The sequence below is a fragment of the Cygnus olor genome, chromosome 9 (assembly GCF_009769625.2).
Source record: "Cygnus olor isolate bCygOlo1 chromosome 9, bCygOlo1.pri.v2, whole genome shotgun sequence".
In the NCBI taxonomy this organism is placed as follows: Eukaryota; Metazoa; Chordata; class Aves; order Anseriformes; family Anatidae; genus Cygnus; species Cygnus olor.
The window spans coordinates 25,647,840-25,654,371 of NC_049177.1; the positions used below are offsets into that span (position 1 = coordinate 25,647,840).

Genomic DNA, 6,532 nt, shown 5'->3' on the forward strand with positions numbered 1-6,532 from the left:
CAAAAGTTTAATCTTTCATACGATTTAATAGCAATTAGAGAGAACAGTCCAAATTGGTTTGAGATTTAAAAATTAGCTTTTTCTGCTTGCAGCGTTGTAGGAGATTAGAAATTTGAATTAGCTGTTATCCATTTAAGCTATTCATAGATTTGTTAAGATGAATTCTGTGTTTCCAGTGTTAGTTATTTTAAAGGTATAAACAAGTGATATTTTGTTTCAAAATTTCTTCTCATCTTATTGTGGAGGAGCACAATATGTTTTTTTTTTATGGTTTTCCAGCATAATAATAATAGTTAGTATTCTGTATGAGGTTCTAATAAAATAAAAATGCACATAAAATTCATTTGTTTGAGCTGAGATGCACAGAAAGCTTTGAAAACAATAAGAAGAGGGGTTTCTCTGATGTTGGTAAGGCTCAGGAACAGATGCAATTCAGTGTTGTTCCTTTTTGAGCTATGTTTCTCCCACACAATTGCAGCTGACTCAAAAGACTTTAAACGTTTGAAATTTTAAAAGTTCTGAAGTTCTTTTGGAAGCTCTGAAGTTTTAAGTTTACCTCCCTGGACCATTTGCTAAACTTAAAGAGTTCAGTTGCTGGTATAAGAACATCCTGATTAAATAAGAAAATGCCTGAGGAGATGACACCACTGGCTTTCTATGACTAAGTTTTGCTAAAATAAAATTAATGAAAATGTTTACTGCATTTATTGCAGCTGAAAAAATACATATAGAAAATTTCAGTCAAAGTTTACGCTTGTGTTACAAATGTAATTGTACTGTTCATTTTATTAAGCTGTGACCTGCTTTGTTTGTGTGTTTCTGATTTAATGGAAAAGTGCATTAATACCCTGCTGTGAAATCATGACTTCCCTGGGGCCAATTAGATGATCTATCAATAATAACTTAAAAAATACTGTGGTAAAAGGAGCTCCTGGTACATATCCTTTTTAAATTCTAATACTCTTCTCTAATGATGGCCAAAATAAGATACAAGATTGAAGTAAATGGAAGCTTGCATACTTTTGGAAACACAGTCATTGTTATCCTTTGTTCTGAAATGCTAATATTTTATTCTTGACAGAAGAAGCCTTTCTCCGTTCTACCCCTTGTGAAATTCTTCAAGTGCTCTGTATAATAAATTCAGGACACAGGAAGCCGAGTTAACATTCAAATAAGTGGTAGATGGGCAGAGGTGTCCTTGAAGTCACCAAAAGCTGATTGCACAGAAGTACTGAAAACAAAATTTCAAAGTTTGAAAATACTGGTTACAGTGAGTTTCAGTGGATTTCCTTCACATTAGCATGATGTCCATCTGAAAACCTGTCTTTGATTGTATCTCTGCATGCGAGCAATGTTGCTGCATTTTTCTAAGATACTCTCACTTGGGCTAGCTGCTTTTTTACTGTAAAAAGAAAGAATGCAAGAAGGTCTGAAGTACTATGCTTCTAACGTAACGTATGATTCCACTATTTTTTCTGGGTACCATTTAAGACGATGCAGTATAACCTACTGGAATTATTTCTTTCCCAGAAGAACTTAACATTTCTGGATCTTGTGTCTTCTGAAGAATTTTCTGTGGTTACCTGATGGTATATTCAGTGAGCATTTGTATTTTCTAGAGCTGGAGCCATTTGTATCACAGTTCCCACCTACTTTCAATTGGAACTCAAACTCATAAATAATTGATGTGCTTTTGGAAAAATCTGGTCTGTCTTATAAATTCTTCCCTGCCTTAATGCACTGGAAAATGGGTTTAAATAGGGCCCTGTGAACATACTGGTTCCTTATCAATCAGTTGCTGTTGTTACTAGGAATTTTTGTTTAGTTTATGTCATTTCCTATGTGACCTGCTGAAATGGTGTATTTTGACTAAATGTGAGATGACCACATATAATAGAATAGTGAAATATCATTGACTGGATTGAAATGGAAGTTATTTGAAACAGAGTAATGCCTGTGATGAAATGGATGCTCTGAAATGTGGAGTGCTGCCACAACAACATGAATGTTAAAGGACATCCTCATGTGGTGAAGTGTGAGTCATTCAGCATTAGAAGAATGAAGACTGAGAAACAGCCCCAAGACCATCAAAGGCATATCTTCAAAGCTTGTCTGGGATAGATGGATTCAAAATGCAAGAACTTAATCTCAGAATAAAATTTTAATACATTTTAAAGCAGGAAGAGTGGTTTGGGGTGGGACGTGCACCATGCAATTCCCGAGTCCAAGACATAAAAGCTGAGTCTTAAGTCAACTAATACAAACCGAGGAATTAGCCCTTATTTATATGAAGTCCACTGATGGACTAATGAAATGGAGCTTTAGTGATTTATACATATACATATATATATATATACGTATATATTACTGCCTTTCAGTAAGGTGAAAGAAATCCTGGGAACTGCTCTCCTGTTTTATGTACTTTAAAATAAGTACGTAACCTGTGTTTTCTGTATTGTAATCTCCACCAGAAGAAGAGAATAGTTTTCAAACCCCTCTCTTGTTACTACTAAATACAATAGAGTTGTTCATCATATGGGTGGAACATTAAGAAATGTAAAAAAAAGAAAGGGCTGACTTGGGAATGTTTCCATTCTTTCTCCTAGTAAGGTTCTACTGGCATATGTTTGAATACCACCAAGCCTTTCAGGACTGTCTCACACAGGAGATGGGTAACACATGTGCCTTGCTTTTTGCTGTGTGCATAATACAGACTGCTGTAATGGTATCAATAAGTTGAAGCTTTAATAAATAAAATATGGCAATACTTGAATTTGATATAACTTGATTATACATGCCACTCTCATTCTCTGCCATGTCCACATAAGCATTTGTTACATTTGATGTTCTTAGCAAAGAAAACAGTGTACTTCTGGAACTGCTTTTGTAGAAACGTAGGCTGCAGCTAGACATTGCCATGCAGATAAAGCAGCAGATGTAGAATGACGATACCTTGATGTAGTCTACCCTGCCCTACGCCAGTAACTTTTCATGGTAATTCGCTGCTTAATGGCTCCTACGAAGAAGAAATGGGGTGGGAGTCTAGGCCAGTTCATTCCATTAAGGGAAGTTTTCTCAGCTGTGCTGTCCTGGTTGTGACTGTAGAAGTAATCCTGCTGTGCAGCACAGCAGTGGGGGGTTTGGGAGAGTTGAGAATGTCAGCTGTACCTCCTGAGATGAAACAGGTACATCTGAATGTAGTTAAACTTCAACCTTCATAAAAGAGAGAAAGATGGTGTGCTCACAGGGGTGAGAGTTGGGTTCTTGGAGCTAGGTCAGGGCATGCTGGCAGATAGTATTTGTCTCTTTGTGTGTGATTTGCTTAGATCTGAATTTTGGGGGGAGTTTACAGGGAGTACATGGAGAAAATATGTTTAGGAAACTTTAAGTTCTGTCTGTTGAGTAAAACCTTAAAATGGGAACATCTGGCTAGGCAGTGTTGCAGCATACATGTTTTCGGGCTTCTTGTTCTAGTTCAACTGTGTTGGGGCAGGCATGTGGGTGGGGAAGTTAATTGAAGTTTAGGGAAACAATGTGTCAAGTAGTAATTGCACTCAGGAAGGATGAATAAGAGTTCCCTAATTAAAAGATGTTTTTCAGGGAGCTTCAGCTTAACAGAGTGACTGCTTTGTCTTAATTATTTTCTCTCAGTGTATATTTATGTGGGTGTTTGTCTCTCACTGGTCTGTACTCTGTGAGTGAATTGTGCTATCTGTATTGCTAATAAAAAGCCAGCTGTAGTTCCAAGAGAAAGGTGCGTGTTAAACTACAGGCCTGCTTGCCAAGCTTCTTACTTCATCAGGTGTTATTCTGTTCCAGTTTCAAGCCCTGTTCCTGATTGCATCTCCAGGAGATGAGGGAGTGATTGTTTGGAAAACTTAGGAAGGAAAATAGGCTTAGTGGAATGTGAGGTGAGCTGAATCTGTGGGAGAGGTGTACATACAACTGAGAAGCTGCTTAAGATTCCCTGTGCAGAAACTTAAGAGGTACAAGAGGTACAAGGTACAACCGTGGGCTGCTCGTGATCAAGCTTGATGAATATAGAAATATTTAACTTTGTAATCCAGCCAAATCTCTGCCATTCCTCACGGGCCATGTTCCTAAATTAAAGATGCCAGGTATGGAAGTCGAATATATCTTATTATAAAAAAATCTTCTCTTTGCTGCTTTTAGGTTTAGTATTTTTCATTTAGATTTAGGATTTCTATCTCAAGTTAATTATTAATCCTCATAGTTCAGGAGCAGTTGCCAATGGGTGCTTAATCAAGAGAATGCAAGCTAAATTATGCTTCACGTCAGTTAACTGTAATTTTTGTGCTAGTGTTCAGAAGAGATCTGTATCATCCCATAAATAAGAATGGCATTATTTATTTGGGGAAATTATTGTGCGTACGAAGGAAGAGTTTTTTTTGGAGTGAACTTTTTTTCTTGCCAAATGCCACAGCACTTTGCCTTTGCTCTTACTATTTTAAAATTGTGCACTTTTGACAGCTACTTAAATACATTTTCCAAACATAATTTACTATGAGTTTTTTTTCCCCAGGGTGACAGTTAGGGACTAGAAATAAAGGATGTTATTTTAGGGAAGTGAGAGTGGATACTAAACTAATACAGAAATTAAGCATAATACTGTTTTCCAGTTGCACTCCAGTGCACAAAGAAAACAAATCCTGAGCGTGATATCCAGTATTGCCACCAAAGATTTCTAGACCCTCTTTGTAAATGAGTGAGACTGTGTTTGCACTGGTAACAGGCTTCAAGACACACTGCAAATAAAAAGCACTCATCCAAATATCTCCTGAAGAAAACAAAATTCTTCTGTCTTCCCAGGGTACTTGGTCACCTTTCTGACAGCACACTCATAGGCTCCAGTGTCTTCAGGAACACAAGTAAACAATGCTGAGCTCATGTCTGGGATAGAAGGAGGGCATGTTTAAAAATGAGAAAGTTCCAAACTGTCTCCAGGAGTTGAATGTGATCAGTGCTGGCAGGAGTGTAAATAATAACAAATAAGTTAATGCAACTCCTAACAGTGAGATCAGCTGGCCTGAGATCATTTTTACCAGCTCCTCAAAGTAAAGTGTATTTTGGTTTGAAACTTTTTCATGTCAATCAAAGACCAAAACATTGGTTCTTTTTCCTTATCACAAAGGCCTGACGTGGCAAGTATGTGAAAACCATAATTCTTGGTCGTCAAGGTTCAGAAACTGAGGAAGTCACACAACAAAAGCCGCAGCTTTGCAGATATTGTTGACCACTGGTATGGAATGCAAAAATTAGGCCTGACATTGATTTTTATGTAAAGTAACTTGAAGTCTTATGACTTCAGGATGAGATTTACTTGATGCTGGTACAGAAAATCCACGGTTCTTCTGATGAACATCCACCACCACTTTTCAGGTTACCTCTCTGCAGAGCACAGCAGACTATCGAACTTTGAGGTGAGAAGTACAGGTCGTTAGGGCTCCAGATAGTCCAAATCTGGAATTCTCCTTCAGAGTTTCCCTCAGGAGCTGTATTCATGCTGTTGGTTATACTGTGATTTTCTGCAGTATTGTGTTGCTATCTGACCAACTACGCTATGTAAAGCTGATGTCACTGGGCCTAGGATTGCAGAAAGTTGTTTTGTAGATACCTGAATTCAGTGAAACCAGGGGGTGGTGCAAAGTGGTTTTAGACTGTTCTTAGCGTAAGGAGCAACTGTTAAAAAACAAAGGGCAGTGCTGAGGCAGGACTCAAGTTCTAGAATGATTCCTGTGGGCGTGCAATCTCCTAACATCTTCAGACTGAGAGAAGAGCTAGTGGAGAGCATCTATTCTGGGACAGCTTTTGTCTAAGTGTTAGTTCAGCCACACAAAAGCATTTCTCATTTGTTTAGGCTTTCTGGGATTTTAATTGAGCTGTTTTTCTGGCTTTTTTTTTTTTTTCCTTCCCCAGTGCACATTCTGGTATAAGGAGTATGAATGACTTCATATTCTCATTCTTTTCGACATTCTCACATTCTTTTGGACATTGGAGAATATCTACCGCTCCCAACTGCTGGAATTTTATGATGTTTATTTTTGTTTACTTGACATTTATACTGAAGACACCACAACAGCTTGTTTATCATTGTCCTGAATACAGTTCAAGTAAATGCCAGACCCCCTCTTCTCAATATCTGATGTTCAAGCTTGATTTTGATGCTGTGATTTTGTCACATGAAAGCCAGACAAAAAGACACTGCAACTTTATATTTCAGGTGGAAATTCCACAATTGTCTTAAGGTGTTTTTTGGTTCCTTGGAGAAAGAGTGCAGTCTTTTGGCTGTCACACAGTCTGTTTTCTCTCTGTGACCAAGCACAGGATTTAGTTGCAATCGTTAATCCCTTTCTCTCTCTTGTATCTGTGACACTTGGATCAGCGTTTTGGTGTCATTAGAAGTAGGTGCCCCAGTTAGCAATCTTAGCTGCCTTACTTAGTTTTTGATGTAAGTTCATGTCACTGTTGGTTATTTTGCAAATAGTTCATTAGTTGCAGGCAAACTGTGTAA

General features: G+C 37.8%; 1 long non-coding RNA gene across 1 annotated transcript; it reads left to right on the forward strand.

Moving 5' to 3' along the window:
* Positions 1-3,576: 3,576 nt before the first annotated feature.
* Positions 3,577-6,282, forward strand: LOC121074720. Its single transcript, XR_005822504.1, has 3 exons — positions 3,577-4,118; positions 4,831-4,889; positions 5,956-6,282. It is a non-coding gene; the product is annotated as an uncharacterized LOC121074720 (long non-coding RNA).
* Positions 6,283-6,532: the final 250 nt, after the last annotated feature.